The sequence below is a fragment of the Eulemur rufifrons genome, chromosome 10 (assembly GCF_041146395.1).
Source record: "Eulemur rufifrons isolate Redbay chromosome 10, OSU_ERuf_1, whole genome shotgun sequence".
Taxonomy (NCBI): Eukaryota; Metazoa; Chordata; class Mammalia; order Primates; family Lemuridae; genus Eulemur; species Eulemur rufifrons.
In genome coordinates, this window is record NC_090992.1 from 16,949,650 (window position 1) to 16,977,199 (window position 27,550).

Genomic DNA, 27,550 nt, shown 5'->3' on the forward strand with positions numbered 1-27,550 from the left:
CAACTCCTGACCTGTCAGAAAACCATCTAGATGGGTTTGAGTTTATCAGCCAGATTGAGCGGCGTGTCCCGTCCGTCCGGCAGCTTTTCTCGCTGATGGCTTTATGGCTGTTTCAGGATGACCTGCGGGGGTTGGGGGGGGGGCCTCTCTTCCTGCTGCTCTTTCCCTCAACAGGAGAAAAACAAAAACAAACAAAGCCCTGCAATTTCCAGTAATGCAGAAGCCAACAACAGAACCGCCTCTGGCCAAGGACTGCACAGGTTAGCGTGGTCTATTTCCATCTGGTTAAATGGCGACTCCCGGGCAGTAAGCAGCTCGAGGTACAACATGTCAACTGGAGAGAAAATTAAAGCTGAAAACCTCTGTATAATTTATTCATCACAACCTAAAATTGACTCCCTGCTTGTCTGCATTCAGGTTGAGGCTCATTTAACTGCCTCCGCTGTGTCTGTTTAAAGAGAAAATAGAGGAATCGGCTTGGGGGGTAAGATAAACCAAAACACAAAAACTCCCAACAATTCTTTCATTTCATTCCTCTGATGACTTTGTTCCTCTCTGCTGGTTAAGATGAGAATGATTCTGCATCAGAATGATTAATTATTATTATTTCAAGTTTGGTGTCTCTTAAAAAAAAAAAAAAGTATTCTGATTTTTTTTTTTCTGAGCAAAAGTTCTGCAGATCAAGAGAGCAAAGCACCAGTTGCAGACTCCAGCAGAGTTTTCTTCTGCTTCTGAAAGCATCAGTACACAATAGATACTGTCACCATTTTATAGATGAAGATCAGAGAGGTAGAATGACTTGCCTGAGGTCACACAGCTAGAAAGAGTCAGAACTAAGACAGACCTAAGTCTGTCTGAGTCAAAGCTTCTAAATATCCCTGAGTTTTATTTAGCAGATGATGCTCATTAGGGCAAAGACCTACAGAAGTGTGTAGCCAAGATGCTATGAAGTAGAAGGAATTGGTAAATGAGAGGGTACTCTAACTTTAGAAGACGAGTTCCAGATGACAGGTGAGGTGGGAGGCACATTGCTACTGGATGAGCCCGTTGAGGTTTGTGTCATGTCTCCCCAGTGAGGTTTTATGCTCCTTGAAGACAGGTCCTTCTGAAGGACATACAGTTAGGTCTATAGACTGATTCCCTTTGTAATGCACTCAATAGGGCCAACTGCAGGGACACCTTCCAAAGTTGGCAAGGTCATTGACAACAATAGCGGTGAAGGATGGTGTCCCCAAGGTGATGACAGGGATGAGATTCCTCTCTCTGCTGCTGTCCTGGCGTGGAGACTAGAGCTCCTGTCCCTGCCATATTTGGGAAGAGAGTGAGTTTGAATTTCAGGATAACAGGGAGAGGCGAATGAGAAGATTTACGTCTTCTCCTTGGAGATCCAAGGAGAGCACCGGTCCAGCGAGGGCACGGGGAGGGAGGGGGCGCTGGGGTTGCTGGTAAGGGTGGTGCTGAGTGGTAGCCCCAGCTCCCCTGACTGGGGAGAGCGGGGGGGAGACAGGCTTGCAGGGAAGGAATGACATATTCCACGGGAGGGGAGAGATAAATCAGTCTTAATCTTTATGTTCAAGGAGGAGGGTGGTGAGGAATGTTAAAAACCCACTGTGGTTTCCAAGGCCCAGGGAGGGCATGAGGCAGGAATGCGAGTGCCTGCCAGAGCAGGTGAGCGAAGGTTGGGACGAGAATCTGGCCCAGGCACGGAGGTGCTGGCGGGAGGTGCGGAGCCGTCTGCAACTCCCACTGCAGAGGGCAGACCTCATCATTCCTGCCAGCTCTGCGTGGTGAGAGGCGGAATGAGAAAGCAAGGCTTCATTCTTCCTGCAGATGGAGGCTGACCACACCAAACATCGCACTTACAGAGCTGTGGGAGGGAGGGACAGCTGCAAAGACGGGAATGAAATACTATCATAAAGATTTGAGATGGGGGTTCCAGAGGAGTGTTTGAAAAAATTATGACACAAGTGTTATATATTCAGTGTAGAAAAATTGCATGAGACAGAGAAGCCAGAAATTAAAAATAATTTATTTATAATCCCTCACTTAGAAGTAATCAGCAGTAGTATTTTGGTACAACCTTCCCCAGACCTTCTCTCCTATACACACACACCACTCTCTTACATGTATAGCGTTGGATTACACTATGCATACTCTGGAAATCAACGTTTTCACTTTAAAAATGTAGAACATTTTTCTAAGTTTATGAATAATATTCTCCTTTTTGAGGGTTGTTGGTCTTCCGTAATACTGTATCACCATGATAACCAGCTCCTACATTTGAGAAATTTGGATGGTTTTCAATGTTTTCCATCATCCAAAGTGCTCCAGGGAACGTCCTTATATACATCTATTTTGGAGGGCCTTTGTTAGATTAGACTTAGGGTGGTTAAATGAAAGGTCGTGTACGTGTTAAGAGCTTTTGGGATATGTTGCCAAATTGCCCAACCGAAAGGCATTACCAGTTTATATCCCTTCCAGAAATACAAGAGCACACCGGTCTCGTTCCACCCTCACGTTCGCAGGGGATCAGCTTTCACAAAGTGGTTGATGCTGTGGAAGTTTGAGAGGCTGGAAGGAACACCATAACCTGATTCCGCTTGTATCACCCATGGAATTCTTGAAGCAGAAAAGGCGTAGGCATTGGGGTATTTAGGGCCCCCAGAGATAGATTTTGCAGAATCAAACAACATAAAGGAGGATGCATTTGAGGTGGGAGTGAGGGCAGTGACGGGAAGGTTCTCGCTTTCTCTGTTAGATTTAATATATAGAATCAAGAGAGAGCTCCTGTCCTCAGGGCTGACACTGTAAAGACGACATTGTAAAGACAGGGAGGGCAGTCCATGGTGACACACTGAGAGGAAGATGATGGCTTTCTCTAGTCCTCTTTCAGTGTCATACCGCCTGGTTCCAAGCTAGGTCCTAAAGTTTCGCCTTTCTGTTATAAAAATCACTCTTGCTTCTAAATAAAGAAATCCAGTGAACTCCTCAGACTTTTCTAGGCAAAAGATTGAACTTCATCTGGGTCCCATTTGAAAAGAGCAGGCGTATAAAATCCTGACATCCACGGTGCAGATAAGATCGAGAGCTCACCTGGGGAGACGTACAAGTGTTTCACATTCAAAGCACATGTCTCCAATGCTAATCAGATAACCGTAGAGTTTAGTTCTTACATCTGGCAGAAAACTCTTGCTTTTATGTTTCCTATTTTTTCCCAGAAGGTAATAAAATTCACAATTGTATCTCATAATCAATATAGCATCTCTTCAGGCACTTCTGCACATTATGATTGCCTAAGCTTTGGCCCAGCTCAGATAAGAGAACCACATGCTATTGCTTGTTTTTCCTCGTTGAGATCCTCAGCTCTGAGGCCTTGCCATTGGGTGACTCAGAAAGCAGATCTTGTTTTCCCAACTAAACAGGACAGGATGAGAGAGAGAGAGAGAGCCGGCGCGAGTTCACAATTGGAGAGGAAGACACATCACGGTACATTCCAGTTGGGATTGTTGAGCTATTCACCTAGAAACCAGAAGTACCAGAAGTACTCAGAATCAAGTGGAAGCTTTGCCCTCAGAGAGCGAGTGAACTTTTAGGTGTCATTGCTGATAGAGAAGAATTCTGTCTGGACTTAGAATAGGTATATGATATCGATTTGCAGCACTAGTATGCCAAAGTGCTCTTGGCATGAAGTTCATCTTGGATGACCAAGAGATACACCACAAGGGACCCACGCTTGAAAAGGCAGAACTCATGTTTTCCTGAACTAACCTAATGCTGGTCAAAATGCAGTGAAATTCACAATTGTTACTATTTGAAGCTATATGGGCAAAGTAATTTAGTATTTTATAGCTGTCTCCAATTCATATTAGAGCGTAATAAGAGCCAAAGTTCTATCAAAACCTGCAAGTTTGCTTCTTAGCTATTATGGTTTCAAAATTCATCTTCCTTTTTTTTAGCTTCACGTAAAGTGTTCCGGTACCTTCCCTTGTTGAAGCGAGCTAATTCTCCCACCTGAGTAACAACTTACTTACTTATGTATCTCCTATGTGCTGGGAGAGTAGGCTTATGCCTTGATTTTTATTATCATCTTGCCTTCCAATAGGTGTTTATAATCTTAAGAGTTTTCTCTTTCATAACATAGTACTCTAAACGAAGGAAATCATTTCTCCCCTTTGAGATTGCCCCGTGTGAGCTCAGTTGTCCTGAGAACAAAAAGTCCCAGGTAGAGCCTAGACTCTGGTGAGACAGGCAGGTGCCCGGGGTGCACCATTTAAGGAGGCCCCCATTCTCATGCATGTGGAGGTGTGGGGCCAGCAACTACAAGTGAGTGCCTCCTTAAATGGGGTGCCTGGGTGCCTCACCCACCTCACCTTAGGCCTGGTGTGGTCCTGGCTATGATCCCTGGACTGTTTTCAGACATATCAAGCATACCTGTCTCTTAGAGCCGTCTTCACTGGAAGTTTATTAAGGCCTCTGCTAGACATCAGGACAGGTGTTTTGCAGTGTGTGCAGGTGATGCGGCACAGACGTGCCTTACGGTAATGGGGTCCCTCTTTGCTGTTTTCCTGGTGGCTCAACCACTAACAATTCAGAGTGACTGCGATTTCTTTGACGCTCACCCCAGTTGATGTTATATCTTTGCCTCCATTACAACATTTGGGCCAAAAGCTTTGAAACAAACAAATACCGCGAGGTGACCAGAAGCCTCAAAGGTTGACTGTGTTGAACTGGATTATCTTACATTTTCTTGGTTTGTGCTTTATGTATAAACAGTAAAGTTCACTCAATCCACCTGGCTTCTTACCTTTTGTCCAGCTTGAAAAATGAAATGAGTTTGTTTTTTGGCGCACTGTATTCAGCAGGCCCCTAATCTCCCCTCATATGTCTTGTTGGCCAGTAATATATAAAAGTATGCCCCAGGCATGTAAATATCTGCCTCTCTCTTATCTCCCATGGTAATAATTTATCCAGGAAAATTATTTCCAAAAGGTTAAGTATTAAACTCTCCCTCACATAAATCCACATTGGATGTCTCTGATCAAATTATAATTTTCAAAGTATTCCATCACTGAATCCAGTTAAATTGTTCCTAATATTTTCCCATGAGTAGGAGACTTTAAAAATCTTGATTGTGCTACAAAAGTATTTTCCCAAATGCTTTATTAAGATTTGCACAAATGCTTACCATTTATCAGCAAGGAGTCTTTGCCCACTTGGAGGAAAATCAAACTAATGAATTTTTTAAATTTTGTTTTATTTGCTTTTCTGCAGCCCCCTGCACTTCAGTGCATTTGGGCTACCTTCTTTGAGCTTGCTATTATACCTAGGGACAACTCCCTGTGGCCTCATAAATCAGAATTGTTGATATTTATTGCTTTGTTGGTCTTTTAAAATCCAGTTTGAGTGGGTTTTTCTCCTCCTCTCTCTTAAAACTTTGCCTTTTATTTTTTTTAAGGCCTTATATTATGAAACTAAAATATCTTCTCCTAGATTTAACTACAAACAAAATACAAGGCAAGCCTTAAACAAAACAAAACAAAAAAGAGTCTGCTGTTTAAAGATGAAGGTCATCCCTTGGGCATTGACTCAGAGGTTCCAACGTAGCATTTGCAGAAGTCTGTCTTTCAACAAATACTCATCAAGTGCCTACTATGGGCCGGACTCTGGGCTATGTACCAGTGATGAATAAGACAGACTTAGTCCCTGCCCTCATGGAGTTGACAGTCTAATGCAGGGATCACTCAACATTTTCTGTAATGGACCAGATAGTAAATATTTTAGGCTTGGAAAGCCCCACAGTCTCTGTCACAATCACTCAACTCTGCCCTGTATGGCAAAAGCAGCCATAGACAATCCATAAAGCAGTAAGCATGCGTGACTGTGTTCCAATAAAACTTTATTTATAAAAACAGGCAATAGATCAGATTTGGCCCACAGACTACAGTTTACTGACCCCTGGACAAATGAAAGAAAGAAGGAAAAATAAGAAACTAAATATAATAATTACTATGTGTGATCATTGCCATAAAAGAAACAAATAGGGTGCTGAAACAGTTTCAGGGGAGTCTTGTTTTGGATAGAGTGGTCTGGGAGGCAAAGGCTGCTTTGCAGTGGTGTCAGTTAAGCTACGTCCTGGTGAGCAGGAAGTAGAGGATTTCAGGCAGTGAGAATTAACTGAGTTCAAGGCCCTGGAGAGGGAAAGTGCTCGGGGAGTCTAAGAAGCTGAAAGAAGGCCACTAGGCCCACCCTCAGCCCTCCCAGCTTTATTCACCTGTGAAGTGGGGTGCTGGGGAGTCTGGCCCACCCCAGAATTTGGCCATAAAAGCACCTGCTCAGGCAGTCCTGGGGGACCCCCTGGGACTTCCAGGGTATCAACCATGACCTTCCCTTTAGCCACCCAGGGCAGATGGGGGTTGGGCTCAGTTGTTGTTTTTTTTTTTTTTTTCCCTCTTCTACTTCTTAAGCAAAGACGTTTCATCAGCACATGGAATATAGAAAGCGTGCTCGGAATGTGTCAGGCTAAGCAAAAACACATGGTCTGGTTATATTCTCCTAAAATAGAGCAAGAGAAAGGCGGCAAACAGAGCAGCCTCCCATAAATCATCATTTGTTCGGGGAAAAGGTCTCTGACAGATATGTGGGGTACCGTGTGCGCGTGTGTGTGTGTGTGTGTGTGTGTCATTTCCGAGGCTGAACTTCATTATCTGATTCTGCTGGAGAGCGAAATGCTGTGCTCTCTACATCTGGAACCGCATCTTCAGTGTGACCAGCCACTTAAGAGATGCCTTCGCCCTGTGGATATTGAACCCCAGCCCCAGATCACCCCCAACAGGTACCAGCACTGCCCAGAGATCCCTGGTGGGGACAGGAGTCCAGCAGATAGCCAGCAAGGGAACCTAGAGCATCAAAATCCATGTTCTGCCCAGCAAGAATGCCGAGACTGCGACCCTGAACAGCGGGGTGTTGGCAGAATCCCTGGGTCTGTGACTCCGGTCACACCACCCTGACCTGCCCCATCCCTTCTCCATACAACACCCAGAGTGATCTCTCCAAAGCACAGCTCAGACCAGCTCTCTCTGCCTCTCTCTGGCTTTGTCTCTCTTCGTCTCTCTTCATGTCTCTCTCTCTCTCTCTCTCTGTCTCTCTCACAAACACACACATAGCACACACACATACATACAGACACACACACATGCCTTAACACATTGACTGCCACACTAGAAAAAAAATTTTTTTCCTTGGGGCCACAAAGTTTTATTACAAAAGTAGAATAAAAACTCCGAAAACAAAACAATCCTTTCTAATTTAATGAAAAATGTGTTATTTTTTATTGTTTTCTGTGTGTGAGTTACATGCAATTAAATTGCCAATATTAATTGTAACAATAAGAACATCAAGTAAGATTTTCACAAACCAACTGCAGTTACATATGCTTCATGAGGCCCCGGGCTCAAAACTAGCGTGAGTTAAGTACAACTCACATGGCAGTTAATGTGTTAGATGCTGTACTGTTCCCCTTAAGGTAAAGATCAAAGTTCCTACTGTGGCACAGAATATCCATATAGTTAGGTCCCTTGGTTCTTTCTTCTCCAGACTCATCTCATACTTTTCTCCAACCACACTGAGCTTTGTACCAATTCTACCAACCCATCCTGCTTCCTCCAGCCACAGGGCCTTTGCACATGCTGTTCCCCCTGCGTGGAAAGCACTCCTCCCTGGCAACTCTCCACCTTGTTCTCAGCTCAAACATCTGGCCTCCGTGTTAGGTCAGTGTTCTCTTCTCTAAACTCTTGTAACACTCTGTATTTATCTTTCAAAGCACTTATTGCTATTATAGTTTTACATTTGCTTATATGATTTGATTAATGTTAATTAATCTTTGATTAATGTTGGTTCTCATCTCCCACCCTCACCCTCCTCTTCAGTCTTGGTGCAAGAAACAGGTCAGCGTCTGCATATAGCTTCTGATTTTTGTGAATCTTGTTTTCATTACATGTTTATTCATCATTGACACTAAAATGATGTCTGATACATGGTTGAAATGAGGTACGTATTTTTTAATGAAAGACTGAATTTGCCGCTGTCTCCTCCCGCAGTGGGCACCTGTGTAGTCTTCAGTAATTATGTCCTTGCCTGGCGGTGTCCCTGCGACCAGGGCCTTTGTCCAATCAAAGATGCATTGATCCCTGACTGGGTATTTCAACAATGAAGGGGGAGAGGGCCGGTAAGGAATGACAGTCCTTTCTGGAAATGAAGGTTTTCTGGGCCGGGTGGGGGACATTAGGGACTGCCCATTAACACTGTCCTTGTTACACAGGTGAGGAGATGGAGATTTTCAAGGTCATGGCATGTTAGATGACCGGCCGTCTTTGCAGCCCATGTTGTAGGTTCTTAGGACGCAGGTTCTTGCCATGAGCCGTGCTGCCTGGCCTGTTGTCCCAGCCCGAGGATCTTTCCTGAGTGCAGTGCCACCTTTTTATTTTTCTTAAAATAAGATTAGCCCTCAGCACCCTAACTAAGCTCCAGCCCCTTCCCCGTCCCCCCTCGATTCCTCCTCTGCCCTCTCATTGAGCACCCCCCAGGCCCAGTACCCCTTCTACTCCAGGGGTACCCAGCATCTTCTAGGGGTGCCCCTTATGCCTGCCCTTCCTGACCTAATACCATCTCAGAACTCTACTGCCCTCCACGCATGATGCATGTATTTGTCATTTCGCCAACTCCACTGGCAAACGAACCACGCAGCGGTGTTCATAGGTTTGTGTGCAACACAGCTAAGAGTACACCCACATCCTCACTGGGACCTCCTGGATCTCGAGACACTGTTACAACCCAGCGTGGGAGCTTTTTATGTATGTCTGTTCCGCCCTGTTTGGGGCAGAAAAAGCACTAGATTTCATTTAGAAAGCAGGGATTATCCCCAGCCCTGTGTGGGTCAATCCTCTCACAGCTGAATTGACTGAATTTCTCCATTAGTTCCCATCAGTACACACAGTGTAACTTAAGTCTTGAGTTGGATTTATCACATCCAAGTGGATCAACAAGTCCTCAGGACCACGGCAAACTTGTCTGCACGTAGACGGTGCAGGGTTCCTCGAGGCCTGTCACTGGCTCGCCCGGGCCATTTGGAGCTCACTCTCCCTGGCTGACATGCAACTGTGGAATATGTCTTAGGCCTTAACTTCCCCATCTGCGAAACGGTCCTGACTCCTCAGCTGCCTTTTGTGTGTTTCTAGTTGCCTGCATGTTCTTTCATTTAATTGGGGGGCTTACATTAGATTCATTCTCTAATACCCGGAAAGTGTGGTTATAATGAGCCAGATGTCAGACAGTGGGAAGTGGTGGGGACTCCAGTGAATTGGGAAGCACGTGCCCACCTACGGGGGCAGCAGGATCTAGTGGAAAATGATGGTGTCTCCCCACCATCAGTTCCACCCCTTGCCCACCAGGTAGCAGCTGTGTGCTCAGTATGGGACCCACCCCAAGCCACACGCCATTGCCCTCACTGAATTAAACTGATCGAGAGAATCCCACACACCTTGCTATCATTATTGTTCACATAGTCCAGATTTAAGCCAAACCACAGCATGAGATTTCCAAAGCCACAAAGATTTGTTCCGGGGTGGGGGTGCCAATCAGCCCAAAGCTCAGGATCTTTGCTGGAAATTCTGGCACTTAAAGCCTAGTGTCTTCTCAGTAGTGCAGAATGCACTTGTGAAGTTTGGAAGCACAACTGCCACTTCCCCCATGAGGGACGCCAGCCTCACAGTGAAGCCACCATCTCGGAAGAAAGAAAGGAGAGGCAGAAGGAAATCAGGCCATAGATGACCTTATTGATATTTCAATCTAACCGGCCTCGCCTTCTGATCTGCCGCTGGGCTTTTCAGGTTGTTGGTTGGATTTTCTTTAGTTACAACAAGACTTTTACCCCGTGCAGCACCATTCAATATTTACTCGTGGAAATGCAGACCAATTATCTTTAGATCTTCCCTTTTTTCCCCCAACGCAAGCTAGAAATTTGGATTTTTAGCTTAAATTTCCTTATTAAACTACCATGTGGGCCAAACAAAACACCTGTGAGCTCACGGTTCGCACCTCCCGGCGCTCTGGGGGTCTGGATTTAATATTCTTTAGTTCTGTGACTGCGAATCCTTGCGGGAGCCCAGATGGCTTCCTGCCAATAGTCCTAACCTGGCTTTGGGTCTTGGCTCTGTCTTAGAATCTGAGTGTTATCTGGGACACTGAAGAAGCAGCCACCAGCTCCTGTCACTGAGCTCACAAGGTTCAGACAGGAAGGGGAAGTTAGAAACCAAAATCTAAGGGTGGTGCGTCTGCCTTCTCAGAGCTGGCTCATCCCACCACCTCCAGCTGGCCGGACAGAGAGCCCTGCTACCTCTCCTGCCCTCCTCCGGGCTCTGTTTCTTCCACAGAGCCACAAACCATTAGAACTGGGAGAGATTTTCATGGTCCTTTGCTTCAGCCTCCTCATTTGGCAGGTGGTGGAGAGAGGTCCTACACCGGGGAGAAACTTTCCTGGGGATACATAACCAATTTGGTAAAGGCACCAAACTTAAAATCCACAACTTCTGACACTGACGCAATCTTATGGTATCTACATTTTACCATGATGTGCCCCTTTATGTTCTTCCAAACAAGAGCATCTAACCCGAGAAGATGTCTTTGGCCAAGATGGTTTCATTCTGGACTCCCAGTAATGAGAACACACCTCCTGCCATGGAATGACATGAATGATCAGGGCATTTTGGAGTCGGAGAAGCCTGAGTTTGCCACTCTGCCACTTAAGTCGGTGTCATGTTGGACAATTCGTTTCTGCTCCTAGAGCCTCAGTTTCCTCCATGCGTAAAAGAGGTATGAAATTGTGCCTCTTTGGTTATTAGGTCGATTCACGAAACCAGTCACATCAAACACTTAGCACAATGCTTGGCATATAGTAGGCATTTAATAAATATGTTTAAATTATTTTTTTCAGAAAGTTTATAATTCAGGGAGGACACATTGCTCCTTAACTCTTACCTGCTGGGTTGTATTCACTTGTCTGTTTATGCACGAATCGGAGAGTCAGTGAGCACCTACTGTTCATGCCAGGTGCCACGGGTACCGTGGGGGAGGAGAAAGGCGTAGCCCTGCCTGCCTAGAGTTTGTAATCCAGCAGGGAAGACATTTAAACAAGCCGTACCGATGATATGCACCAGGACCTCTGAGACTCTCTGGAGCCACTGGCCAAGTTATTTGGTTAAAATGAAGGGCCCTGGAGTCTGCTTGCCTGTGACTGAACCCTGGCTGTGTCTCTGCCCACTGTCACGCCTCGGGCAAGTCAACCTCTCTGTATGTTAATTCCCTTAACTCTAAAGAGAGTCAGAGCTCTTATGTCATAGGATTGTTGGGAGGGTCCAAGCAGCTAATGGTGCCTGGCACAGGAAGAGAACTCAAGGCACGGAGAGAGAACTCAATAAATTTTAGCTGTTATTATCTGGGGTGGGGCGTGGAAGCCACAGCCAGGGTCTTGCATGTCTGAGCTCAGCAAGAGAGAGACAGCTCCACGCTGACTCCTAGCTTAAAAAGGGAAACAAAGAGCTGAAGGCCTGGGAGCTACAGAAGAACTAAGCAGCTGTGTCCTCTAGGCTCCAAATCCCTCTTCCTACATCATTTAGGATGGAGTCTTGGCCCCTCCACACCTGAGCTTCTGATCCCAAGAAACCACCTACTCCAGACAGCCTGGAGGTGGAGCGTCTTGCCAGGTCGTCTCTCATAATTTGAGCAAATGACATGGTGTTTGCTTTTTCTTCCACTTACAGACACTTTATCCCACAAAGGCGCAGACGGGAGGAACAGTGGGCTTTCCAGGGAGGTGGGGGTATTTTCTTACACAGGATTGGTCAAGTTTGCTCACACACTCATAGCGACACAGACAGAGCCTTTCTTTGCCCTGCCGTGCTCCACCTGGCTTTGAATGCCTATCAGACCCCAGGACGTTATTCTTGGGAGAGACTCTGAGTTCTCCCCCTCACTTACAGGTGGATAAACTGAGGCCCAGAGTGAGATATAACTTGCACAAGGTCACAAGCAAATTCATGTCAGAGCCAGGATTAAAACTCAGGCTTCCAGGTTCCCAGACACATGCTATTTCTAGGTTGCCACCGTGCCTGTAAGGCTTCATGCTGCAAGGCAACCACTTTCTTTTCAAATCTCAACCTGAGGCCGGGCGCGGTGGCTCAGGCCTGTAATCCTAGCACTCTGGGAGGCCGAGGTGGGAGGATCGCTCAAGGTCAGGAGTTTGAGACCAGCCTGAGCAAGAGCAACACCCTGTCTCTACTAAAAATAGAAACAAATGATCTGGATAGCTAAAAATATATACAGAAAAAAAATTAGCTGGGCATAGTGGTACATGCCCATAGTCCCAGCTACTTGGGAGGTTGAGGCAGAAGGATTGCTTAAGCCCAGAAGTCTGAGATTGCTGTGATCTAGGCTGACGCCATGACACTCTAGCCCAGGCAACAGAAACTCTGTCTCAAAAAAAAAAAAAAAAAAAATCTCAGCCTGAATTGATTGGCTGTGCCTACCTGGAGTCCTTTGCAAGGGAGGGTGGTGTGGCCAGTGTCAGCTCCAGGAAGGAAAGAGCTGTGATCAATTAGCAATGCCTGCCACATATAGGAGTGTCTCAGTGGAGGTCAAAAGAGGTGCCACTCATGGTGGGACTTCATTCCTAAACCATGGGTAGGAAGGAGATCTAAGGTGTAAGGTTAGATAATTTATTGGGAGGAGGAGGGACAGAGTATGGAGGACAGAATGTCAGTAGACACTACACCTTCTCTCCCCAAAACACATGTCGTCGAATTGCCCATTGCAGGCAACCTTCTAACCTCCCTCCTCCCCTGTCCCTCCTCTTCTCTCCCTAGGGGTAAAAATCTTTCCAATCTACGTCCAGAAATTGTCATGGATTGTAGATGAGAAAGATGGAAGTGTAGTACAGTGGTTAAGGGCATAGTCTCTGCAGGCTGAAAGTTCAGGGTTTCAATGCCAGCTTTCTACTTGATAGTTGGCTGACACTGAGCAAATTATTTAACTTCTTTGGGCTTCAGTTTCCTAATCTGTAAAGTGTGGATGATGATACCTGTATCACAGGGTTTTTGTGAGGATTAAAAGAAGTAATGCATGTAAAACCTTGAGGACAGTGCCTGAAATATGGTAAATTCTCAAAACACTGGCAGCTGGACATGATTATATCTTGAAAATATAAGCACCATGTCAATTTTCCTCAAGCCTTGGACTATTAATCCATTGTTCTTCCAGTTTCATAACTTATGTTCGTGCATAATGAGGTCCTCGAAGCCCTACTCACCACTAGAAGGTTTTCTGAATCAACAGTGAGAACCTTTCAAAACTGTGCTAACTGAATTTTATTACGTCCTAATTCCTCCAAATATATGATGAGTAAATGGCTTATAGGGTGACCCTATTGGTTGATTAGAATGCTTCATTTATTGGAATACTCCATCCACCCAGAGCTGTCTAAGTGACAGATCTGAAAACATGGTTCTCAACAACCTCTCAAAAAGTTTTAGAAAGGCAGTTTGGGTGGGGGCAGAGATAATGAAATGGTCTGGTGATGATCCTAAAACAGGAGGGACTGGACAACATTCAGTTAACTAAACAAGGCTATTTATGTGGAACCCTGCCCCCACGTGTGAGTTGAACCACCTGAGACTCAGAGTGGTTAAGTGACTTACCCAAGGTCTTGCAGTGAATAAGCAGCAGAACCGGGACCAGAAGCCACGCACCTTGGGTCCTCCCCGTCTACACACACCCACACAGTAGAGGATGCAAGAGGATCACCAGGGAAACTTGTTTAAAAATACACACCCCAGGACCTTGTAATCAGGATCTCTGGAGCCAGGGTCCAGGAACCTATATGCTTTAACTAGCTTCACAAGTGATTCCAATGCACAACCAGGTTTGGCAACCTTTGCTAGGCCCTGGTTACTCAAAGCATGCTTGGGAACTTGCTAGAAAGGTGGGAGCCTGGGACCCACCCCAAACTTCCTGAATCAGAGTCTGCATGTTCACAAGGTCCCCCGGTGATATATATGCAAATTAGATCCTGAGACACTTCCATCTACAAGACACTAAAACACAGGCTCCTTCACAGCCAGTCCCAACGTCAACACGCTTTAGAAGGAGCTCAGATTAACAAAAATATCTGCCTTGAGCTGAAGAGAATGTACAGATCTGGGATGAAGTAAAACCAGCCCGTTGACCTTGTGGGTGTCTCAGCGAGCTCTGCACAGTCTGGCTACCCAGGGACAGGTCTCCTTTACGGTGCTTCGTGGACCAGCTGGTTGAGCCTTCTTATTGCAGGTCAAAGGTCATTTGATTTTTTAAGTCTTAATATTTCTTCAAACATACTTTGCGTCAGTCTAACCAGTGCCTACGTAAACATAGGTTTCCCAAGTCGTCTTTGTCTCACATGCAGAGAACATCTTTACCTGGGCTTTCTGGTACTCTTGATTTCTCAGAGACTTCAATGGCTCTTTACGCCCTTTGGAATAAGGGATCATTTTTAGAGATGAGTGTTGTTCTAATGTTGCTTCTAAGAGTGGGTAGATGTGAAATGAGTGATAAACAGCCTTTGCATTTGGAATGCAGTGGGGAGGAACTTGATTTCTCTCAAGGAAAGTTTATTGCTTCTTTACTTAGCTTTACGGGTGCCATTTGTCTTGTTTTTTTCTCCCTCTAAAACTCAAAATGAGTTTCCCTTGTGCATGGTGTGGCTGTATCCAGGGTTTGTATTGTACCAGACCAGCAGATCGCTGCCCTTCCATTTTGCTGGCATGGATAGGACCAAATCCTCATTGGCCGGTCTCTCCTCATGATCCTTGAGCACCATAACACCAGACTCAACAGGCGTGACATCCCCAAACCTGAAATCGTAGCTGTTGGGCAAGGGGAGGGGGCAGGAAGGGAGACTGCATCACATGTCACAAAACAAAATTTAAACAGACTCTCCACTAGAGAGCTCTTCCCTTGGGTACTCCACCGGGCCTCACCTCCTTGCCTCATCTCAACATGGTCTTTAAAATCCGAGCTCTTACCCTGAGCTTTTGGCAGTGGTCCTAAGCCCATTGTCCTTTCTGAGCCCAACAAAGGGTTGGAAGTTGGTCCAACAGTGACACGTCTCCCAAGCCCGCCCCTTGCGGGCACCAGTTCAGCTGCCCTCGTGGTTGATAGTAGGGGGTATGTTATGCTTAGTGTTCAGAGCCGAGGCCAGCCTGACACACGGAAGGGGCTCAGTGAGAACCTGAACTCGCGCAGGCTCCAGCCTGTTGCGGGAGAGGCGCATGGCAGGGAGAACGGGAAGCAGTTTAGTCCTACCCATTAGTATTCGCAACTTGGAGACAGCAGCCACACAGAGTCCCCCTTGGGACAGCCTCCGGGGAGCATTGCTGTCTAACTTGCAAAAATAGAAAAATAATTTTCTTTTCAAAAACGCCACACTACCCAATTGATTTGCTAATGGTTTCTGGCAGCTTTTGTATTAGTCTGAGTAGCCATTCAGCCCACCATTGACAATGTCAAACGTATAAATTGCTCTTATTAAAATCTGCACATCAAAATTAAATAGGAAACACCTGGTGAGCTGGGCCCCCACCACGGGGAAGGCCAGGAGTGCCTCTAGGTGGCCTGCGCCGTGTGGCCCGGGCACAGGCTTTCTGGAGTCTTCAGAGGAAAAGTTCAGGGAACAAGTCTGGAACCTGAAGGGCTTTGGACGTGAGGTCAACTATGACACATAGGTACTTTTTTTTTTTAAAAAAATCACCATTGAAAATCCAGAGTTTTTGTTTCGCCTGAAAAAGAAGATCTGGCCACCCTGGCCTGCATTCTCTCAAGACAACAATCGGCTAAAACAACTGTCCCCTTTAAACGAGCCCTTTACTCATCAGTTAACCAAGCAATGGCTTAACTTGCAGCCACTTCCCTCCCCTGCCTTACCTGCCTGGCCCCACCTGCTGTGTGTGTTTGAACTCCCTGAGTGCTAAGATTATGGGCTTTAGAGACAGAGAACCTTGGCTTCAAATGACTTTGGAATGGCGCATCCTGCCTTCCAGCATTGGTTGTCTCACCTGCAAAAGGAAGGCGATGATGCTCACCTCCATGTAGATGAACTAATAGGAACCTACTTGCAGAGCGCTAACCAGCTTACAGCTATGGGGACAGCAACTCACAGGTGTTAGAAATGAACGTTCCTCCCTTACTCTTGCAGATTCCTTGTGTTTTTGCTCCCCAGGCTCCGTCCAAAACTAAGCCAGTATTTCTAACAGATAATTAATTACAATAAAAGCTAACATTTTCGGAGAGCCTTGTGTGTGCCAGATACGTTGTGTGTATTGTGCTCCTCTCCTCCAGCCTGACAGTTTTGAGGTTATTATTCCCAGTTTCCTGGTGAGCGATTAGGGCTCAGGAAGGTAAATAACTTGCCCAAGGTCAACTCCTTTGATAGAAGCCGGTGCCAAAGCATTCTACCACCCCTCGCTGCCTCCTTCCTTTCCTTTGCTTGATCGTCTTAGAATAAGAAAATTTTCAGTGAATTGTTGGGCTCTGGAGTGACACCTGTTTCCCCAGAGCAGAAATGACACCTTTGAAGTAAAATTTTCTCAGCTCCCAGCTCCACAGGAAAAACCTATTTGGGGGCCCATTACGGCTGTATCCTAGAAGCCGTCAACTCGGATACTTAAATATAGCATTTCTTCAGCGCTCAGCCGCCAGCAGCAGGGAAAACATTTTGAAGGGCAAATAAATATTTATGTATGAGAGCTCTTTGTGCACAGTAAATGTTTGATTCTGTTGCCCCAATTCCCTGGGCCGAGAGTAAATTATGGAGCCCAAAAGAGAGTGTGGGTGTGAATATGCATTCAGCCCCTCCAGCCAGCCAGCCAGGTCATATCCAGCTTCTGTTGCCGGTGTGCCAGGCGCTGGGCTCTGCTGGGGTATGAACAGGCCGGGAAGTGCTTCTCTGTGCCTGGAGACCTGCATGGTGCTTTGTACTAATTATCTCACTTAATTGCCACGACAACCCTGTGAAATAGTTTCCATTAGCTTCACTTTACAGCTGAGAGCCAGCTGCGGTCCTGTTTCTGCGTGCCCTGTCGTGTGTAGGCACAGGCCAGGAAAGAGAAGACGATACTCTCGCTTTTCCTTCATTTCCTAAACTGTGGGCCCACTGAGGGTAACTGGTGATCACAGTAGCCCTTCCAGCAGGGGCAGGCCCTTTGCGAAGCACTTGCTACGTCTTTGAATCCTCCCAATGCCCCTGGTGACACGGGTGGGATAAATTGCTCAGAAATACCTGCTTAATGAATGAATGAAAGTCCACCAATCTGCTCACAGCCGTGTAGTGGGAAGCAAGTGGGTTATACTGACCACGAGTCTCTCCTTGACCGAACTTTAGTCGGGTTTCTCTGAATCCTCTTCCCAGCTAGGGCTTGACTTTTGGACATCCGTGTGCATCTTTGCATTGTGCAATTTTTGCAAAAATCCTGCTAAGTTGGTTTCATCAGATTCCTTACCTTCCACGCCGTGCCCCCCTCGCCCCGAGGTGATATCTGATCTCTCTGGCCTGCCCTCAGTGAGCATCCTGCTGGGTGGGTTTAGCCAGAATCCCCCTCACCCCTGACGTTTCGTCTTGGTCATTTTCCACCCACCTAGCCCCACGCTGCTCCCCGGCTGTCAGTTCGCACTTGCCTGTGCCGGACTCAGAGCTGAGCCCAATCTCTCTCCACTGCTGCAAACCCCATTGCAGGGGCCCCTGTACCTGTCACGTGGTTCTGGATAAAAGGCTGCCTCACCTGCTTTAACTAGAGCCATGGGCAATTCTTTCTTTAACAATTCCTGAGTCTCTGGAGGAAGTGCCAGCGCAGAGACCCTCTCCACTCCCTTTGCTCCCTCTGACTTTTCCTTTCCTGACACCCTGCCTTCCCCTTTCTTCCTCCTTCAGGTCTTTCCTTGTTCCTTTTTTTTTTTTTTTTTTTAACTTTTTTTATTTTTGCCCTTTCCCTTCTCTCCTGCAACTTTTGGCATTTCCTCCTCTTCTTCCTCCTTCTCCTCCTCCCCCCTCTCCCCTTCTCCCTTCTCCCTTCCCTTCTTCCTTCTCCCCCTCTCCCTCCCCTCCTCCCCACACAGACAGCCCTGAGGCCTCTGCCATTGCAGGGGAAATGTTGGAGGGAACTTCTGGGGGTGACAGCGCTGGGTGCGGAATGCGGCAACTCGGGGGAAGTAATACCAGATGTGACGCTGGGTGCCAACAATCAGCCTGAAATGTAAACGTGCGCCGAGCGCCAGTAACAAAGCTCTTACAGCTGCGGCACCGGGAATGCCAGAGGAGGAGAACGAGGCCTTGCTTCCTAACTCAAGATGGATCAAAATCTGGTCTTCGCATATATTTATGCCTGCAACATCCCTTTTTGCTTTTTCAGAAAGGTGATCCATCTTCCCCCAAGTTTATTAGAAGCGGTTTTCCAACACCACTTATAAAATATTACAGGCGGCCCCATGATTCATGGCTTCATTTATAACCCACAGCACTTGGGAACTTTGGGGGAATATTTCTCATTAAATCTATTTCCCAACTCTTTGGAGCTGCCTCCTCCTTCCCCAAGAAACACCAGAAGATTCAAGACAGGTTTGAGCAGCGGGGCAAAGTGCAGTTCCTGGACGTTGAGCGTGGGTGCTAGGGATGAGAGAGCAGAGTGACTGGGGAGGGCAGAGTGGCTTTGCCACTGGCTTTGTCCTGGGCTGCATGGCTTGTTTTCCACACCCATAACAGCCCTGTGTGTCAAGGACCGTAAGTTGTGGGTCTGTTTACTCTTTGCTCTTCATCTTTCTTTGGCTGAGGGCTCCTCCTGAGACAGTGCTGTAGGGCTAGACAGAGACAGCCGCAGAGCAGGCCAGGCCTGGGTCAGCCCAGTGGTCAGAGGGACCCCCTTATCCTAAAGAAGGCTCCTTTCTATAAGGAGCAGGCCAGGAGCTCATTTCGTGGATTTTCCCATCAAATGGTGCAATTCCTTTCTGTTATCTAAAGCAATATTTTTCTTACTAATAAGCATTGTTTACAGCTGGGAACCAGTTGTTGCTTTAACCAGCGTTGACATTAAGTCACTGTGCCTTAAATACCAGGCCAAGTATCTGTGAGGTTTTCACAAGAACCTTTGTGCTTTGACCATTATAAAGAAAACAGTGGTGCTAATCTCTTGCAGAAGCCTGGCAGTAAAAACAGCCAGAGCGCTGCTCTCCCACAGAGGTGGCTTGTCCCTACCTAATCCCCTCGCCTGGGCCCATTTTTCTCTTTGTGACGGTTATCTCCTGAGATAAAGGGACAGAACCTGGCTTGTATACTGTTTCCCCCTCCTGCCTCCCATGATTTAGACGTTCCACACTCTAAATCTACAGGATGCATGATAACTCACTGAAATTAGGAAAAAATAAACGAGGTTTGGTATCTGTTTTTACTTTTATATATTGGCTTGTGAAGGGTCATATTCAGCTTCTGGGATTCGACTCTGCGCTGAGCAGTGGCAGACAGAGAAATCAAGTATACGTTGGGTAGCTCCCAATTGGCCATTCTGGTCAGCGTTTGTCCAGGGTGAGCCTGCGGTGGAAAACACGAATCTGCTCCTCCCCCTGTGGTAGGTATTTTTCTGTAAAATGGGTTCTTCCTTGTTTATTATGTTTTGTAGCAGGGCTCAGCAAACTATGGCCCGGGAAACTGGCCCCCAGGCCAAATGTGGCCCACTGCCTGCTTTCATATGAAGTTTTATTAGAACATAGTTATGCTCATTCACCTGTGTATTGTCTATGGCTGCTTTCTTGCTACAGTAGCAGAATTGAGTGAGATCCTGTGTAGCCCACAAAGCCTAAAAGATTAATCATCTCCTTTAAGAAAAAGTTTTCCTACCTTTGCTTTATATATTAGCATGCATATATTACTGTGCAGAGCTGTCTTAGTCCATGGGGCTACTGAAACAAACACCGCGAACTGGGTGACTTGTGACAACAGAAATGTCTCACAGTTCTAGAGGCTGGATGTCCAAGTTCAAAGCTCCAGCAGGTTCAGTGTCTGATGAGGGCCCACTTCCCGGATCATAAATGGTACCTTCTAGCTGTGTCCTCACAGGGTGAAAGGGACAAGGCAGCTTTCTGGGGTCTCTTTTTAAGGGCACTAATCTGATTCATGGGGGCTCCACCCTTGTGACCTAATCACCTCCCAAAGACCCCACCTTCAAATGCCATCACTTTAGTGATTAGGTTTCAACATACGAATTTTGCAAGGAACACAAACATTCAGACCACAGCAGAAATATATATTTAAAGCCATCTAATGCTGCATTTTATGAGTGGTTTAGGGGATTTTCAGGGGTAATTTTAACTAGCTGTGACTTTGCCTTACACTCTTGCTTCTGAACCTAAAGCTAACAGAGACTCACCTCCACCATGGTACATATGATTGTTGGGGTTTTTCTCACCCAATCTGGTCAGCTATTTTTAGCCTTGTGTGTATATAGTCACGGCACATGCTGTCAAACGATGCTGAAAGGAATCTTTCTCTGGAGGATGGGCTGGTTCTTACATAATAAGAGTGAAAACACCTCTGTGACATGTTCCCAGGACCGGGGTTCCCAGGACCTGTGTGTGTGTGACATTCTACAGGTGTGAAACTTCACGGAGGCCCCCGTTGCTTTGAATTTCTCATGGTCTCATTCGTCCTGGCATGACTATGGAGAGGCTGAACAGTCCCTGTGACTGCTGGGACTCTCTGTGGCCTGTACCCTGGTGACATGTATTGGGAGGGAAGCTTAGCTTAACCAAGCCCAGTCAGCTTTGCTTGGAGTGCGAAGTGGGACTTCAGAACCTTGGAATATGCAGAAAGAGTGTTCCCAGGTTCTGAACACAGCAAAGTGTTCTTCACCTCACAGGTCACCTTGTCCAGGGCATACTATCGTGACTGTCATGACTACGACAGCCCCCAAACCTGCTTATCAAAAACACACATGCTCAGACGCCGCCCAGGAAGAACTGATCCTGGGAAGGCAGGTGGGGCAGAGGGGTCTGCGCCTTTAACAAGCTCCGCACAGGAGTCAGAGGACAGCCAGGTGCGGAGCTGCTACTCTAGTCCACCCTCCTCTCTTGACTGCTCAGGAAGATAAATCCAAAACGGACCCGGCAGATGACCAGCCAGGACCAAATCCTGGGCCTTGAAAACCAGTCCTCACCACTGGTTTCCAAGCCCGCTGCAGCAGAGCCCTGGGGTGTTCACAGATGCCTTTGGGACCAAGTTGAGCGAGAGAATGACAACCCCGGGGGTGGTCTGAATGAGAAAGCTCTGGTCTTCTCCGTGTCCAGCCGGAGTCCATTTGTATGTTCTATGTATCAGGCCCACACGGATTTGTTCGTGGAGAGAGAAACATCCGCTAATGGGAGGAAAAAAATGAAATTCTAAGCCTTGTATCTTGCAGCAGATCAATCCAGCAGATTCTCCTTTTCTTAAAAATCTTCAGAAGCTGAATCTCCTTCCCCACTGCCCAGCCTGAAGCCCCAGATATGGGGCACATGCTTTGAGAAGGATGCCACCAAACCAGCTCAAAGTTCCCAGAGGAGCTGGGCCCCCCGCTGGTAACGCTGGCAGCCCCGGAGCCTCCGTCAGCCAGGACAGGTAGCCGTGTTGCTGGCCCGGGCAGGACTGCAGAGCAGAATCCAACCGTCAGGGCCCAGCACCCCTGCCTGGTTTTCCTTCTGTGCAGCCTTTTGGGCTACGGTCTTACGCAGCATCTCTGCGCTGCCACCTCCTGGCCACAGGGAGTAGCGAGCGGGCCCGTGGGAGTGGAGTCCAGACACCCGGGCCGCGGGTGGCAGCGCTCCCCACAGCTCCTGAGGGACCCCGGAACATCCCGGAGCGCACTCTGCGGAGAAGATACCCACAGGCCGTGGACGGGGGGTGGGCAGCATCGGCTGAAATGTTCCCCCAAAAAGTGGCCCTGGAAGAGGCAAGGATCTGTTTTTTCTCTTGCTGCATTTTTCTCTCAACCCTTCAGTTGATATCGCCCCTGGTTTCTGTTTAGATGTTTAAATGCTTGCATATTTCTGTGTGTGGGTGCGCGTGTGTCTACGGTCTTGTTCTCTGTGTGCAGTGTGTGTTCCTTTCTTCCATAGGCAACCCCTGCGCTTGTGCAGATCAAAACCCAGGGGACAGCACAGTGGATACAAACCGTAACATGCTAGTGAGACATAATCAGACACCTCTGCACATTCGCCGTTCGCTTGTGAAACCTTTTCCCTTTGAGGGAAGCAATGAGCTAACTTAGTTCCAGAAACCTGTTCTCTCGCCTCAGGTGGGGTTGGTAAGACTCTGTGAGTGGAGGTGTGTGGAGAGGTGGGGAGCAGCTCTATATTCAGCTAGGTCAAGTTGGAGGCGCCTTCCCTAAACCCTGGAGTCATTGAGGATTGGGGAGGGACTGAGGGGCAAGGGCCGGGCTAAGGGGTGGGCATGTGCTCGGTGCAGAAAGACCCTAGGCAAGCTACAGGGGGGTTGCTGGCCCACAAGCCCCCATATGCCCATCCTCTGATGATTCAGGGTCTGCGTGCTTGCAAATCAGCCCCCAGACCTGCAGAAGATGCTGGAGCAGCGCGGCGGTCCCTGCGATCACCCAGCCTCTCCCCTGGATGTCACTGTTGTGCTGTGTGAGCAACACTGGGGAGCCCTAATGGGACCGTGAAAAACCCTCCCTGGAAGCAGCTGCCCCTTGGGGCGGGGGGAGGCACAGTAGGAAGAGGCAGGGCTGAGCCTGTTTGTGGGTGTTCAGGGGTCGGGGCTCACTGTCCCCAGCCAAGTGGTGCTGCCCCATGGTAGCATCTGCGGGTGACACCAAGGCTGCTCTCTGGTTCTGGGGCAGGACTGATTCTCAGTCCAAAGATGAAAAGGCAGCTGAGAGCACTGGGGCCAGCTGCGCCCCCTCCCTCTTGGCTGCCAGGCCCTCAGACCGAGGTTCCCAAGTCACCAGCAGTGGGAGAGAGAGGAAAGGGCCAACCCGTGTGGTGGTTGGGAGCATAGACACGAACCCCAATCACAGCCTGCTGTAAACAGGCCAGGTAAACTTGGGGAAATTGTTCCATGTCTCGGAGCCTTCGTTCTGCTACCTGCATTGAATGTGACTCCCCGTAGCACTGTTGTAGAATTAAATGAGAATACTGCATGGAAGACTTAATACATAGAGTGCAGCTATTATTGTAACAGGGAGTTTAGAAACAGTACGCAAAGAACCTTCCAAGTGCATATCCTGGGAGGAAAATCTCATTTCTAATCCAATCATGAAAATAAGAGCAAGCCCGGAGATTCGAACAACTCAGGAGAGGTTTGGCCCGGGCCTAATGGAACCAGTGCCCTCTTTCCTTTCTATTTGGTTTTGGGTTTCCCTGAGATTCTGGCTGCCTCTTCCAGAGCCGCATGTGCATGCGTTTTGATCCATTTGTTGGGAGGAAGCGGAAGCATACGAGTTTAGCCCTAAAGCAGTCAGGGTTTTTTTTCCCCCCTATCTCAGTGTTGATATATTTGGAATAACTGAAAACAGACTTAGAACATATTAGAATTAAAGCACGTGGAGAGAGCTCCGGGCTGAGTCTCTGGCATTGACCAGACAGAAGAGCCATAGACCCTCTCAGGAGAGGCCAGGCCAGGAAGTGTTCGTGGGACACTTACTGATACCAGTCAGGAAGCCTTTGCTCTCCCTTTGGTTTTCTTCTCTGGCATGAAATTTTGCATCGTCAGTTAGTAAAACAGCTCCCTGAAAGCCAATGTGGTATGACTTTGGGGAGCGTGAGCTGATTTTCCCACGGCCCCGTTCCCTTCCAGAAGTTGGGCATCTGTGTTGCTGGTGTGCTGAGCTGGAGAGGTGCCACCCTGGGGCCTCTTCTTCCCTCCTTCCTTCTTTCCTCAGGAGTCCCAGGTCAGTCCCAGCTGGGGTTCTGGTACACTCCTAGACCCATACTTCCTCTTTCAGGGCATTTTTGGGGCCAGACAGAGGCATTGTGTCTGTGCTGCAGGGTAACAGGGACACGAGAGGCAAGTATGGCATTCTTTCAGAGGTTGGGGGGGAGGTAAATTGCAAAATGAGGAGGGAAGCAGTGCCCAAGCAGCTGCAAAATTGTTCAAAACCATTTTCTCAACTGGGTTAATTGTTCTTCCCCACGGTGCAGAGACACCTACGCCTTCAGAAGTCTGCATTTCTTTATTGCAAGGAGCAGCCTATTAAGAGAGACAGATTGTCTACCAGGAGCAGCGGACTCCCTACCTCTCTTCCCTTTCTCTCTCAGTTCTCTCCTGCTAACACCCTGCCCCACAAGACAGAGCTCCTTGGCATTAGCTCTGTCACTGGGAAGGGTTGTCAGTGATAGGAGGGGTGGGCAGATTCAAACCAGCTCTGCTTGAGGAGTAGGAATAATTACAAAATCTCAGGCCGTTATCCAATTACTTTGACATGTGGCCATTCTAGGGAGTTCTAACTGGATTAAGTTCATTATAAAAAGATTAGTCCTAGGATGGGGGACTGTGCATAACAAAGTGAACCTTCAGAATGTGTGCTGCCGGGCCACCAAGGACTGGGGGAGTAAAACTGAGTGAATGGCTTTGTTTATTGAATTACTGCTCGGGGATTCGCCAAGGAGTTTTGTTCAGATAGAGTTTGTGGCTTAGAGCAACTGTCAGCAGTTTCCTGTTTGTTTTCCTTTTTCCAACACTATTCTTCAATGCCATTGTTGTTATTGTCAAAGCACTAATCCAAGATGTTTGTCCCTAATGTTCTGTGTGAGCATGGAGGTGAGATTATTGATCAAAATGGATCTGAGACACAGGGAGCTCATGTATTATTCATAAACTGTGTATATGTGCACATATAGAGAGTGTGTGCCCATATAATACCTTGCATTTGCATAATGCGTCCTAGCTTTACGAAGCACTTTAGCATTTCTCATTTGACCCACACAGCAATGCTTTGGGATAAATAGGCATTATTATAATGATTTTATAGATAATGAAACTGAGACTCAGGGAGACTAATTCATGGTCACCCAGCCAAGTAGTCCCAGAACTGAGATTACTGCTTAGATCTGTTAATCCTAGACCAGCATTCTGCAAACACGTGAACTCAGTTTATACATGTATTTTAAACATAAAGTATGTGTTCGGCTCATGGCAGCTTACTATTTGGAGTAACCAAGCTGGCTGATATCTGTTTTCTTTCTCTATTTGCCATGAGAATTGTATCAGATATCAGTTTTGGACAATTCATTTAGTTGCCAAATACTTTTTTTCTCCTCCTTCTTGAGCTCAGGAAAATTTTGCATGCAGAAAGCATCTGGATCTGTTCTTTGGGAATTAATCCCAAACTCTACTTCTGGTCTATTCACTAGAGTTTAGGGAAATTGAACATCCTTTCACTTTTCTAGAATAAATGCCCAAGCTCCTTTTGAAGATCCTGGAATTAGGGACGTGGTAATAGGATCAGTGGAAAGATGTAAAGCACCAACAAATCTCACATAATTTCACTTAGCATGACTTAACTTTCTTGGGCCCCAAACTCCCTCTGGGTGAGGAAGTAAGAATTAAAGTCTAAGCAGATAAATCTGAGCCCTAGATATCTGTTAGGATCAGCAGTGCCTCCACTTCTTTGATTTCAGGTACTGACCGATTAGAATTCAATAGAAAACTGGGTAGAGATGAGAGACAAGAAAGACATCATTCTCAAACTTTGTGGGAGCCCAGAAAACGTAGAAGAAAATTAGATTTTAGACAAATTCTTGGTGATTCAAGAGGCCTTAAGCCAAAATAATGAGAAACAAATAAGCAGGCAAACTACAGGCTAAAATAAGAACACTGTCTTTTAAAGATTTCCAAAAGTTAAAACTGACTAGGGCTTAATTGTCCAAGCCCTGTGGGCTGGTTTGCTTTCATATGAGAGTCTTGCATTTCCCTTGCTTCTATAACTCACCCAGGAATGACAGCCGTCCTGCGGGACCCTGAGTGGTTCCATCTGGACACACGGACAGGCCAGACAGAGCTCCTCTTAGACACAGCAAATACCCTCCTCGCAGCCTCATCCTTCGCCACGTCTGGCTGCTGCAGATTGGCATTTTCACATCAGTTACACTTTTCAACGTGTACATCTCATGACAACACTGGCAGCTTTCAATTTATTAGGCATATTAGCAAATAAAACTGTCCTGAAAAGCCCAGATTTCATATCTGGAAGATTCATTTCAGGATTGATTTAATGCAACCTGCCTAGTAGTTTATTTCACATCTTCAGGTTGGGCCTAAATCACCCTCGTCTTGTTGATACCTTTAATATGATGGTTGGTATTTGCAAGATAGGCCAGGCTATAAAAGGATCTGGAGACTCTAGTTGCTTGCAATGTTGGTTTTTTTTTTTAACAGATGATAAAGATACTTTTTAACTTTATGTGTCTAGGAGATTTGGTGGGTTTTTTTTCCTATTTCTTTTTTCCTTCTTTGCTCTCAGTGATGTTATTTGAATATAATAAATCATATTAACTGTTGATTTGCAGCTGTGGGGAATCACCTTCTTTCCCTGCACTCACCACTCAGCACAAAGGACTGGTGACATCTGGCATTCAGTATGACAAACTATAGAAGCACCATTCAGAAATAGTCCATCATTTAAGTGTTCTTGTTCTTAAGCCCTGGGCTGCTATCATACTTTCTCAAGATGAAGACTTGAACAGAGCAAACCTGTTATTACCAAACCAGCCAGTGGCACTTACCAAGGGCTATTACCCTCTGTTAGCATTTATCACCCGCATCTCATTTGACACTTATCATTTATTGCGTGACAATATTATTTATCTTTTATTTTATCCTCCCCCACTGTATTACCATCTGCTGAGAGCCAGGGCCCTAGAGTGAGCCCAGTCCAGCTCAAATCCCAGCTCTGCCACTACCTGGGTAACCACAGCTATGTAACTTAACCCCTAATCTCACTTTGCTTGTTTTTAAAACAGGGATAAAAATAAGATAATAGGATTAAATTAAGTAAGGTATGAAAAATCTTTTTTGTTCTTTTTGTTTGTTTCTAAGACAGCGTCTCTGGGCTAGAGTGCAGTGGTGTCATAGCTCACTGCAACCTCAAACTCCTGGGCTCAAGCAATCCTTCTGCCTCAGGAGCACCACCATGCCCAGCTAATTTTTCTATTTTTTATAGAGATAGGGTCTTGCTATATTGCTCAGGCAGGTCTCAAACCAGCCTCAAGTGATCCTCCTGCCTGTCCCAAAGTGCTAGGACTACAGACGTGAGCCACTGTGCCCTGCCTGAAAAAAATCTTTAACATGGTACAAGTGACATGGAACGTGCTCAGTAAATGGTAACCACTGGTATCATGATTGAAACAAGGTTAATAATACTAATAGCATAAAACATGATCTTAAATGTTACTTTCCATTTTGTGTACCATAGCGCCTTGCATCAAAGTAGATAAG

General features: G+C 46.7%; 1 protein-coding gene across 2 annotated transcripts in view; it reads left to right on the top strand.

The window, feature by feature from the left end:
• Window positions 1-27,550, top strand: part of SLIT3 (slit guidance ligand 3) — a 576,436-nt gene that overhangs the window by 306,413 nt on the left and 242,473 nt on the right. The gene's annotated exons all lie outside the window — the stretch shown is intronic.